At 39.8% G+C, this 9,584-nt stretch overlaps 25 non-coding genes and 4 pseudogenes across 25 annotated transcripts; all 29 read left to right on the forward strand.

Annotated features, from left to right (window-relative positions):
• Window positions 1-38: 38 nt before the first annotated feature.
• On the forward strand, window positions 39-157 carry LOC136698490 (5S ribosomal RNA; annotated as a pseudogene).
• Window positions 158-381: 224 nt separating this feature from the next.
• LOC136698837 (5S ribosomal RNA) lies at window positions 382-500 on the forward strand. The gene has a single exon (XR_010803405.1). It is a non-coding gene; the product is annotated as a 5S ribosomal RNA (ribosomal RNA).
• A 208-nt stretch (window positions 501-708) lies between these two features.
• Window positions 709-827, forward strand: LOC136698167 (5S ribosomal RNA). The gene has a single exon (XR_010802936.1). It is a non-coding gene; the product is annotated as a 5S ribosomal RNA (ribosomal RNA).
• Window positions 828-1,049: 222 nt separating this feature from the next.
• Window positions 1,050-1,168, forward strand: LOC136698169 (5S ribosomal RNA). Its single transcript, XR_010802938.1, has one exon. It is a non-coding gene; the product is annotated as a 5S ribosomal RNA (ribosomal RNA).
• A 222-nt stretch (window positions 1,169-1,390) lies between these two features.
• On the forward strand, window positions 1,391-1,509 carry LOC136698514 (5S ribosomal RNA; annotated as a pseudogene).
• A 224-nt stretch (window positions 1,510-1,733) lies between these two features.
• Window positions 1,734-1,852, forward strand: LOC136698838 (5S ribosomal RNA). Its single transcript, XR_010803406.1, has one exon. It is a non-coding gene; the product is annotated as a 5S ribosomal RNA (ribosomal RNA).
• Window positions 1,853-2,076: 224 nt separating this feature from the next.
• LOC136698839 (5S ribosomal RNA) lies at window positions 2,077-2,195 on the forward strand. Its single transcript, XR_010803407.1, has one exon. It is a non-coding gene; the product is annotated as a 5S ribosomal RNA (ribosomal RNA).
• A 222-nt stretch (window positions 2,196-2,417) lies between these two features.
• On the forward strand, window positions 2,418-2,536 carry LOC136698170 (5S ribosomal RNA). The gene has a single exon (XR_010802939.1). It is a non-coding gene; the product is annotated as a 5S ribosomal RNA (ribosomal RNA).
• A 222-nt stretch (window positions 2,537-2,758) lies between these two features.
• Window positions 2,759-2,877, forward strand: LOC136698171 (5S ribosomal RNA). The gene has a single exon (XR_010802940.1). It is a non-coding gene; the product is annotated as a 5S ribosomal RNA (ribosomal RNA).
• Window positions 2,878-3,085: 208 nt separating this feature from the next.
• On the forward strand, window positions 3,086-3,204 carry LOC136698172 (5S ribosomal RNA). Its single transcript, XR_010802941.1, has one exon. It is a non-coding gene; the product is annotated as a 5S ribosomal RNA (ribosomal RNA).
• Window positions 3,205-3,412: 208 nt separating this feature from the next.
• Window positions 3,413-3,531, forward strand: LOC136698173 (5S ribosomal RNA). The gene has a single exon (XR_010802942.1). It is a non-coding gene; the product is annotated as a 5S ribosomal RNA (ribosomal RNA).
• A 221-nt stretch (window positions 3,532-3,752) lies between these two features.
• Window positions 3,753-3,871, forward strand: LOC136698174 (5S ribosomal RNA). Its single transcript, XR_010802943.1, has one exon. It is a non-coding gene; the product is annotated as a 5S ribosomal RNA (ribosomal RNA).
• Window positions 3,872-4,079: 208 nt separating this feature from the next.
• On the forward strand, window positions 4,080-4,198 carry LOC136698175 (5S ribosomal RNA). Its single transcript, XR_010802944.1, has one exon. It is a non-coding gene; the product is annotated as a 5S ribosomal RNA (ribosomal RNA).
• Window positions 4,199-4,406: 208 nt separating this feature from the next.
• On the forward strand, window positions 4,407-4,525 carry LOC136698176 (5S ribosomal RNA). The gene has a single exon (XR_010802945.1). It is a non-coding gene; the product is annotated as a 5S ribosomal RNA (ribosomal RNA).
• Window positions 4,526-4,746: 221 nt separating this feature from the next.
• Window positions 4,747-4,865, forward strand: LOC136698840 (5S ribosomal RNA). The gene has a single exon (XR_010803408.1). It is a non-coding gene; the product is annotated as a 5S ribosomal RNA (ribosomal RNA).
• A 221-nt stretch (window positions 4,866-5,086) lies between these two features.
• Window positions 5,087-5,205, forward strand: LOC136698177 (5S ribosomal RNA). The gene has a single exon (XR_010802946.1). It is a non-coding gene; the product is annotated as a 5S ribosomal RNA (ribosomal RNA).
• A 208-nt stretch (window positions 5,206-5,413) lies between these two features.
• LOC136698337 (5S ribosomal RNA) lies at window positions 5,414-5,532 on the forward strand (annotated as a pseudogene).
• Window positions 5,533-5,753: 221 nt separating this feature from the next.
• On the forward strand, window positions 5,754-5,872 carry LOC136698841 (5S ribosomal RNA). Its single transcript, XR_010803409.1, has one exon. It is a non-coding gene; the product is annotated as a 5S ribosomal RNA (ribosomal RNA).
• Window positions 5,873-6,094: 222 nt separating this feature from the next.
• On the forward strand, window positions 6,095-6,213 carry LOC136698295 (5S ribosomal RNA). Its single transcript, XR_010803058.1, has one exon. It is a non-coding gene; the product is annotated as a 5S ribosomal RNA (ribosomal RNA).
• Window positions 6,214-6,419: 206 nt separating this feature from the next.
• Window positions 6,420-6,538, forward strand: LOC136698178 (5S ribosomal RNA). Its single transcript, XR_010802947.1, has one exon. It is a non-coding gene; the product is annotated as a 5S ribosomal RNA (ribosomal RNA).
• A 222-nt stretch (window positions 6,539-6,760) lies between these two features.
• On the forward strand, window positions 6,761-6,879 carry LOC136698180 (5S ribosomal RNA). The gene has a single exon (XR_010802949.1). It is a non-coding gene; the product is annotated as a 5S ribosomal RNA (ribosomal RNA).
• Window positions 6,880-7,087: 208 nt separating this feature from the next.
• LOC136698842 (5S ribosomal RNA) lies at window positions 7,088-7,206 on the forward strand. Its single transcript, XR_010803410.1, has one exon. It is a non-coding gene; the product is annotated as a 5S ribosomal RNA (ribosomal RNA).
• Window positions 7,207-7,412: 206 nt separating this feature from the next.
• On the forward strand, window positions 7,413-7,531 carry LOC136698844 (5S ribosomal RNA). Its single transcript, XR_010803412.1, has one exon. It is a non-coding gene; the product is annotated as a 5S ribosomal RNA (ribosomal RNA).
• Window positions 7,532-7,753: 222 nt separating this feature from the next.
• Window positions 7,754-7,872, forward strand: LOC136698181 (5S ribosomal RNA). Its single transcript, XR_010802950.1, has one exon. It is a non-coding gene; the product is annotated as a 5S ribosomal RNA (ribosomal RNA).
• Window positions 7,873-8,094: 222 nt separating this feature from the next.
• Window positions 8,095-8,213, forward strand: LOC136698845 (5S ribosomal RNA). Its single transcript, XR_010803413.1, has one exon. It is a non-coding gene; the product is annotated as a 5S ribosomal RNA (ribosomal RNA).
• Window positions 8,214-8,419: 206 nt separating this feature from the next.
• On the forward strand, window positions 8,420-8,538 carry LOC136698923 (5S ribosomal RNA). Its single transcript, XR_010803487.1, has one exon. It is a non-coding gene; the product is annotated as a 5S ribosomal RNA (ribosomal RNA).
• A 222-nt stretch (window positions 8,539-8,760) lies between these two features.
• LOC136698182 (5S ribosomal RNA) lies at window positions 8,761-8,879 on the forward strand. The gene has a single exon (XR_010802951.1). It is a non-coding gene; the product is annotated as a 5S ribosomal RNA (ribosomal RNA).
• Window positions 8,880-9,087: 208 nt separating this feature from the next.
• LOC136698338 (5S ribosomal RNA) lies at window positions 9,088-9,206 on the forward strand (annotated as a pseudogene).
• A 221-nt stretch (window positions 9,207-9,427) lies between these two features.
• On the forward strand, window positions 9,428-9,546 carry LOC136698846 (5S ribosomal RNA). The gene has a single exon (XR_010803414.1). It is a non-coding gene; the product is annotated as a 5S ribosomal RNA (ribosomal RNA).
• Window positions 9,547-9,584: the final 38 nt, after the last annotated feature.

Genomic DNA, 9,584 nt, shown 5'->3' on the forward strand with positions numbered 1-9,584 from the left:
GAGTATATAGAAATAGTCTTCTACAGCCAGCAGTGATCGCTTACGGCCATACCACTCCTTGAAAGCCCGATCTCGTCTGATCTCGGAAGCGAAGAAGAGTTGGGCCTAGTTAGTACTTGGATGAGAGACTGCCTGGGAATACTAGGTGCTGTAAGCTTTTTAGCTTAAGTTTCTATTATAAAGACAGTAACCACAGTCATTTAAACACAAGAGAAGAAGAAAACTTAAAAAAAACAGACAAAAAAAACAAAAAAAAACGAACTGGAAAGCCAATCATTTTCATTTGAGGTGTCAGGTGGTCTACCGTTTACAGGCAGCTCTAAAACAAGTATTACTCTTAGAAGAGTATATAGAAATAGTCTTCTACAGCCAGCAGTGATCGCTTACGGCCATACCACTCCTTGAAAGCCCGATCCCGTCTGATCTCGGAAGCGAAGAAGAGTTGGGCCTAGTTAGTACTTGGATGGGAGACTGCCTGGGAATACTAGGTGCTGTAAGCTTTTTAGCTTAAGCTTCTATTATAAAGACAGTAACCACAGTCATTTAAACACAAGAGAAGAAGAAAACTTAAAAAAAAAAAAAAACGAACTGGAAAGTCAATCATTTTCATTTGAGGTGTCAGGTGGTCTACCGTTTACAGGCAGCTCTAAAACAAGTATTACTCTTAGAAGAGTATATAGAAATAGTCTTCTACAGCCAGCAGTGATCGCTTACGGCCATACCACTCCTTGAAAGCCCGATCTCGTCTGATCTCGGAAGCGAAGAAGAGTTGGGCCTAGTTAGTACTTGGATGGGAGACTGCCTGGGAATACTAGGTGCTGTAAGCTTTTTAGCTTAAGTTTCTATTATAAAGACAGTAACCACAGTCATTTAAACACAAGAGAAGAAGAAAACTTAAAAAAAAAAAACAACAACAAAAAAAAAACGAACTGGAAAGCCAATCATTTTCATTTGAGGTGTCAGGTGGTATACCGTTTACAGGCAGCTCTAAAACAAGTATTATTCTTAGAAGAGTATATAGAAATAGTCTTCTACAGCCAGCAGTGATCGCTTACGGCCATACCACTCCTTGAAAGCCCGATCTCGTCTGATCTCGGAAGCGAAGAAGAGTTGGGCCTAGTTAGTACTTGGATGGGAGACTGCCTGGGAATACTAGGTGCTGTAAGCTTTTTAGCTTAAGCTTCTATTATAAAGACAGTAACCACAGTCATTTAAACACAAGAGAAGAAGAAAACTTAAAAAAAACAAAAAAAAAAAAAAAAAAAACGAACTGGAAAGCCAATCATTTTCATTTGAGGTGTCAGGTGGTCTACCGTTTACAGGCAGCTCTAAAACAAGTATTACTCTTAGAAGAGTATATAGAAATAGTCTTCTACAGCCAGCAGTGATCGCTTACGGCCATACCACTCCTTGAAAGCCTGATCTCGTCTGATCTCGGAAGCGAAGAAGAGTTGGGCCTAGTTAGTACTTGGATGAGAGACTGCCTGGGAATACTAGGTGCTGTAAGCTTTTTAGCTTAAGTTTCTATTATAAAGACAGTAACCACAGTCATTTAAACACAAGAGAAGAAGAAAACTTAAAAAAAACAGACAAAAAAAACAAAAAAAAACGAACTGGAAAGCCAATCATTTTCATTTGAGGTGTCAGGTGGTCTACCGTTTACAGGCAGCTCTAAAACAAGTATTACTCTTAGAAGAGTATATAGAAATAGTCTTCTACAGCCAGCAGTGATCGCTTACGGCCATACCACTCCTTGAAAGCCCGATCCCGTCTGATCTCGGAAGCGAAGAAGAGTTGGGCCTAGTTAGTACTTGGATGGGAGACTGCCTGGGAATACTAGGTGCTGTAAGCTTTTTAGCTTAAGTTTCTATTATAAAGACAGTAACCACAGTCATTTAAACACAAGAGAAGAAGAAAAACACACTCTATCAGATTACAAAAAAAACAAAAAAAAACGAACTGGAAAGCCAATCATTTTCATTGAGGTGTCAGGTGGTCTACCGTTTACAGGCAGCTCGAAAACAAGTATTACTCTTGAAGATATATAGAAATAGTCTTCTACAGCCAGCAGTGATCGCTTACGGCCATACCACTCCTTGAAAGCCCGATCCCGTCTGATCTCGGAAGCGAAGAAGAGTTGGGCCTAGTTAGTACTTGGATGGGAGACTGCCTGGGAATACTAGGTGCTGTAAGCTTTTTAGCTTAAGCTTCTATTATAAAGACAGTAACCACAGTCATTTAAACACAAGAGAAGAAGAAAACTTAAAAAAAAAAAACAACTAAAAAGAAAAAACGAACTGGAAAGCCAATCATTTTCATTTGAGGTGTCAGGTGGTCTACCGTTTACAGGCAGCTCTAAAACAAGTATTACTCTTAGAAGAGTATATAGAAATAGTCTTCTACAGCCAGCAGTGATCGCTTACGGCCATACCACTCCTTGAAAGCCCGATCTCGTCTGATCTCGGAAGCGAAGAAGAGTTGGGCCTAGTTAGTACTTGGATGGGAGACTGCCTGGGAATACTAGGTGCTGTAAGCTTTTTAGCTTAAGCTTCTATTATAAAGACAGTAACCACAGTCATTTAAACACAAGAGAAGAAGAAAACTTAAAAAAAAAAAACAACTAAAAAGAAAAAACGAACTGGAAAGCCAATCATTTTCATTTGAGGTGTCAGGTGGTCTACCGTTTACAGGCAGCTCTAAAACAAGTATTACTCTTAGAAGAGTATATAGAAATAGTCTTCTACAGCCAGCAGTGATCGCTTACGGCCATACCACTCCTTGAAAGCCCGATCTCGTCTGATCTCGGAAGCGAAGAAGAGTTGGGCCTAGTTAGTACTTGGATGGGAGACTGCCTGGGAATACTAGGTGCTGTAAGCTTTTTAGCTTAAGTTTCTATTATAAAGACAGTAACCACAGTCATTTAAACACAAGAGAAGAAGAAAACTTAAAAAAAAAAAAAAACGAACTGGAAAGTCAATCATTTTCATTTGAGGTGTCAGGTGGTCTACCGTTTACAGGCAGCTCTAAAACAAGTATTACTCTTAGAAGAGTATATAGAAATAGTCTTCTACAGCCAGCAGTGATCGCTTACGGCCATACCACTCCTTGAAAGCCCGATCTCGTCTGATCTCGGAAGCGAAGAAGAGTTGGGCCTAGTTAGTACTTGGATGGGAGACTGCCTGGGAATACTAGGTGCTGTAAGCTTTTTAGCTTAAGTTTCTATTATAAAGACAGTAACCACAGTCATTTAAACACAAGAGAAGAAGAAAACTTAAAAAAAAAAAAAAACGAACTGGAAAGTCAATCATTTTCATTTGAGGTGTCAGGTGGTCTACCGTTTACAGGCAGCTCTAAAACAAGTATTACTCTTAGAAGAGTATATAGAAATAGTCTTCTACAGCCAGCAGTGATCGCTTACGGCCATACCACTCCTTGAAAGCCCGATCTCGTCTGATCTCGGAAGCGAAGAAGAGTTGGGCCTAGTTAGTACTTGGATGGGAGACTGCCTGGGAATACTAGGTGCTGTAAGCTTTTTAGCTTAAGCTTCTATTATAAAGACAGTAACCACAGTCATTTAAACACAAGAGAAGAAGAAAACTTAAAAAAAAAAACAACTAAAAAGAAAAAACGAACTGGAAAGCCAATCATTTTCATTTGAGGTGTCAGGTGGTCTACCGTTTACAGGCAGCTCTAAAACAAGTATTACTCTTAGAAGAGTATATAGAAATAGTCTTCTACAGCCAGCAGTGATCGCTTACGGCCATACCACTCCTTGAAAGCCCGATCTCGTCTGATCTCGGAAGCGAAGAAGAGTTGGGCCTAGTTAGTACTTGGATGGGAGACTGCCTGGGAATACTAGGTGCTGTAAGCTTTTTAGCTTAAGTTTCTATTATAAAGACAGTAACCACAGTCATTTAAACACAAGAGAAGAAGAAAACTTAAAAAAAAAAAAAAACGAACTGGAAAGTCAATCATTTTCATTTGAGGTGTCAGGTGGTCTACCGTTTACAGGCAGCTCTAAAACAAGTATTACTCTTAGAAGAGTATATAGAAATAGTCTTCTACAGCCAGCAGTGATCGCTTACGGCCATACCACTCCTTGAAAGCCCGATCTCGTCTGATCTCGGAAGCGAAGAAGAGTTGGGCCTAGTTAGTACTTGGATGGGAGACTGCCTGGGAATACTAGGTGCTGTAAGCTTTTTAGCTTAAGTTTCTATTATAAAGACAGTAACCACAGTCATTTAAACACAAGAGAAGAAGAAAACTTAAAAAAAAAAAAAAACGAACTGGAAAGTCAATCATTTTCATTTGAGGTGTCAGGTGGTCTACCGTTTACAGGCAGCTCTAAAACAAGTATTACTCTTAGAAGAGTATATAGAAATAGTCTTCTACAGCCAGCAGTGATCGCTTACGGCCATACCACTCCTTGAAAGCCCGATCTCGTCTGATCTCGGAAGCGAAGAAGAGTTGGGCCTAGTTAGTACTTGGATGGGAGACTGCCTGGGAATACTAGGTGCTGTAAGCTTTTTAGCTTAAGTTTCTATTATAAAGACAGTAACCACAGTCATTTAAACACAAGAGAAGAAGAAAACTTAAAAAAAAAAACAACAAAAAAAAAAAAACGAACTGGAAAGCCAATCATTTTCATTTGAGGTGTCAGGTGGTCTACCGTTTACAGGCAGCTCTAAAACAAGTATTACTCTTAGAAGAGTATATAGAAATAGTCTTCTACAGCCAGCAGTGATAGCTTACGGCCATACCACTCCTTGAAAGCCCGATCCCGTCTGATCTCGGAAGCGAAGAAGAGTTGGGCCTAGTTAGTACTTGGATGGGAGACTGCCTGGGAATACTAGGTGCTGTAAGCTTTTTAGCTTAAGCTTCTATTATAAAGACAGTAACCACAGTCATTTAAACACAAGAGAAGAAGAAAACTTAAAAAAAAAAACAACTAAAAAGAAAAAACGAACTGGAAAGCCAATCATTTTCATTTGAGGTGTCAGGTGGTCTACCGTTTACAGGCAGCTCTAAAACAAGTATTACTCTTAGAAGAGTATATAGAAATAGTCTTCTACAGCCAGCAGTGATCGCTTACGGCCATACCACTCCTTGAAAGCCCGATCTCGTCTGATCTCGGAAGCGAAGAAGAGTTGGGCCTAGTTAGTACTTGGATGGGAGACTGCCTGGGAATACTAGGTGCTGTAAGCTTTTTAGCTTAAGTTTCTATTATAAAGACAGTAACCACAGTCATTTAAACACAAGAGAAGAAGAAAACTTAAAAAAAAAAAAAAACGAACTGGAAAGTCAATCATTTTCATTTGAGGTGTCAGGTGGTCTACCGTTTACAGGCAGCTCTAAAACAAGTATTACTCTTAGAAGAGTATATAGAAATAGTCTTCTACAGCCAGCAGTGATCGCTTACGGCCATACCACTCCTTGAAAGCCCGATCTCGTCTGATCTCGGAAGCGAAGAAGAGTTGGGCCTAGTTAGTACTTGGATGGGAGACTGCCTTGGAATACTAGGTGCTGTAAGCTTTTTAGCTTAAGTTTCTATTATAAAGACAGTAACCACAGTCATTTAAACACAAGAGAAGAAGAAAACTTAAAAAAAAAAAACAACAAAAAAAAAAAACGAACTGGAAAGCCAATCATTTTCATTTGAGGTGTCAGGTGGTCTACCGTTTACAGGCAGCTCTAAAACAAGTATTACTCTTAGAAGAGTATATAGAAATAGTCTTCTACAGCCAGCAGTGATCGCTTACGGCCATACCACTCCTTGAAAGCCCGATCCCGTCTGATCTCGGAAGCGAAGAAGAGTTGGGCCTAGTTAGTACTTGGATGGGAGACTGCCTGGGAATACTAGGTGCTGTAAGCTTTTTAGCTTAAGCTTCTATTATAAAGACAGTAACCACAGTCATTTAAACACAAGAGAAGAAGAAAACTTAAAAAAAAAAAACAACTAAAAAGAAAAAACGAACTGGAAAGCCAATCATTTTCATTTGAGGTGTCAGGTGGTCTACCGTTTACAGGCAGCTCTAAAACAAGTATTACTCTTAGAAGAGTATATAGAAATAGTCTTCTACAGCCAGCAGTGATCGCTTACGGCCATACCACTCCTTGAAAGCTCGATCTCGTCTGATCTCGGAAGCGAAGAAGAGTTGGGCCTAGTTAGTACTTGGATGGGAGACTGCCTGGGAATACTAGGTGCTGTAAGCTTTTTAGCTTAAGCTTCTATTATAAAGACAGTAACCACAGTCATTTAAACACAAGAGAAGAAGAAAACTACAAAAAAAAAAAACGAACTGGAAAGCCAATCATTTTCATTTGAGGTGTCAGGTGGTCTACCGTTTACAGGCAGCTCTAAAACAAGTATTACTCTTAGAAGAGTATATAGAAATAGTCTTCTACAGCCAGCAGTGATCGCTTACGGCCATACCACTCCTTGAAAGCCCGATCTCGTCTGATCTCGGAAGCGAAGAAGAGTTGGGCCTAGTTAGTACTTGGATGGGAGACTGCCTGGGAATACTAGGTGCTGTAAGCTTTTTAGCTTAAGCTTCTATTATAAAGACAGTAACCACAGTCATTTAAACACAAGAGAAGAAGAAAACTTAAAAAAAAAAAACAACTAAAAAGAAAAAACGAACTGGAAAGCCAATCATTTTCATTTGAGGTGTCAGGTGGTCTACCGTTTACAGGCAGCTCTAAAACAAGTATTACTCTTAGAAGAGTATATAGAAATAGTCTTCTACAGCCAGCAGTGATCGCTTACGGCCATACCACTCCTTGAAAGCCCGATCTCGTCTGATCTCGGAAGCGAAGAAGAGTTGGGCCTAGTTAGTACTTGGATGGGAGACTGCCTGGGAATACTAGGTGCTGTAAGCTTTTTAGCTTAAGTTTCTATTATAAAGACAGTAACCACAGTCATTTAAACACAAGAGAAGAAGAAAACTTAAAAAAAAAAAAAAACGAACTGGAAAGTCAATCATTTTCATTTGAGGTGTCAGGTGGTCTACCGTTTACAGGCAGCTCTAAAACAAGTATTACTCTTAGAAGAGTATATAGAAATAGTCTTCTACAGCCAGCAGTGATCGCTTACGGCCATACCACTCCTTGAAAGCCCGATCCCGTCTGATCTCGGAAGCGAAGAAGAGTTGGGCCTAGTTAGTACTTGGATGGGAGACTGCCTGGGAATACTAGGTGCTGTAAGCTTTTTAGCTTAAGCTTCTATTATAAAGACAGTAACCACAGTCATTTAAACACAAGAGAAGAAGAAAACTACAAAAAAAAAAAACGAACTGGAAAGCCAATCATTTTCATTTGAGGTGTCAGGTGGTCTACCGTTTACAGGCAGCTCTAAAACAAGTATTACTCTTAGAAGAGTATATAGAAATAGTCTTCTACAGCCAGCAGTGATCGCTTACGGCCATACCACTCCTTGAAAGCCCGATCCCGTCTGATCTCGGAAGCGAAGAAGAGTTGGGCCTAGTTAGTACTTGGATGGGAGACTGCCTGGGAATACTAGGTGCTGTAAGCTTTTTAGCTTAAGCTTCTATTATAAAGACAGTAACCACAGTCATTTAAACACAAGAGAAGAAGAAAACTTAAAAAAAAAAAACAACTAAAAAGAAAAAACGAACTGGAAAGCCAATCATTTTCATTTGAGGTGTCAGGTGGTCTACCGTTTACAGGCAGCTCTAAAACAAGTATTACTCTTAGAAGAGTATATAGAAATAGTCTTCTACAGCCAGCAGTGATCGCTTACGGCCATACCACTCCTTGAAAGCCCGATCTCGTCTGATCTCGGAAGCGAAGAAGAGTTGGGCCTAGTTAGTACTTGGATGGGAGACTGCCTGGGAATACTAGGTGCTGTAAGCTTTTTAGCTTAAGCTTCTATTATAAAGACAGTAACCACAGTCATTTAAACACAAGAGAAGAAGAAAACTTAAAAAAAAAAAACAACTAAAAAGAAAAAACGAACTGGAAAGCCAATCATTTTCATTTGAGGTGTCAGGTGGTCTACCGTTTACAGGCAGCTCTAAAACAAGTATTACTCTTAGAAGAGTATATAGAAATAGTCTTCTACAGCCAGCAGTGATCGCTTACGGCCATACCACTCCTTGAAAGCCCGATCCCGTCTGATCTCGGAAGCGAAGAAGAGTTGGGCCTAGTTAGTACTTGGATGGGAGACTGCCTGGGAATACTAGGTGCTGTAAGCTTTTTAGCTTAAGCTTCTATTATAAAGACAGTAACCACAGTCATTTAAACACAAGAGAAGAAGAAAACTACAAAAAAAAAAAACGAACTGGAAAGCCAATCATTTTCATTTGAGGTGTCAGGTGGTCTACCGTTTACAGGCAGCTCTAAAACAAGTATTACTCTTAGAAGAGTATATAGAAATAGTCTTCTACAGCCAGCAGTGATCGCTTACGGCCATACCACTCCTTGAAAGCCCGATCCCGTCTGATCTCGGAAGCGAAGAAGAGTTGGGCCTAGTTAGTACTTGGATGGGAGACTGCCTGGGAGTACTAGGTGCTGTAAGCTTTTTAGCTTAAGCTTCTATTATAAAGACAGTAACCACAGTCATTTAAACACAAGAGAAGAAGAAAACTTAAAAAAAAAAAACAACTAAAAAGAAAAAACGAACTGGAAAGCCAATCATTTTCATTTGAGGTGTCAGGTGGTCTACCGTTTACAGGCAGCTCTAAAACAAGTATTACTCTTAGAAGAGTATATAGAAATAGTCTTCTACAGCCAGCAGTGATCGCTTACGGCCATACCACTCCTTGAAAGCCCGATCTCGTCTGATCTCGGAAGCGAAGAAGAGTTGGGCCTAGTTAGTACTTGGATGGGAGACTGCCTGGGAATACTAGGTGCTGTAAGCTTTTTAGCTTAAGTTTCTATTATAAAGACAGTAACCACAGTCATTTAAACACAAGAGAAGAAGAAAACTTAAAAAAAAAAAAAAACGAACTGGAAAGTCAATCATTTTCATTTGAGGTGTCAGGTGGTCTACCGTTTACAGGCAGCTCTAAAACAAGTATTACTCTTAGAAGAGTATATAGAAATAGTCTTCTACAGCCAGCAGTGATCGCTTACGGCCATACCACTCCTTGAAAGCCCGATCTCGTCTGATCTCGGAAGCGAAGAAGAGTTGGGCCTAGTTAGTACTTGGATGGGAGACTGCCTTGGAATACTAGGTGCTGTAAGCTTTTTAGCTTAAGTTTCTATTATAAAGACAGTAACCACAGTCATTTAAACACAAGAGAAGAAGAAAACTTAAAAAAAAAAACAACAAAAAAAAAAAAACGAACTGGAAAGCCAATCATTTTCATTTGAGGTGTCAGGTGGTCTACCGTTTACAGGCAGCTCTAAAACAAGTATTACTCTTAGAAGAGTATATAGAAATAGTCTTCTACAGCCAGCAGTGATCGCTTACGGCCATACCACTCCTTGAAAGCCCGATCCCGTCTGATCTCGGAAGCGAAGAAGAGTTGGGCCTAGTTAGTACTTGGATGGGAGACTGCCTGGGAATACTAGGTGCTGTAAGCTTTTTAGCTTAAGCTTCTATTATAAAGACAGTAACCACA

This window comes from Hoplias malabaricus, chromosome 5 (genome assembly GCF_029633855.1).
Source record: "Hoplias malabaricus isolate fHopMal1 chromosome 5, fHopMal1.hap1, whole genome shotgun sequence".
Classification (NCBI taxonomy): domain Eukaryota; kingdom Metazoa; phylum Chordata; class Actinopteri; order Characiformes; family Erythrinidae; genus Hoplias; species Hoplias malabaricus.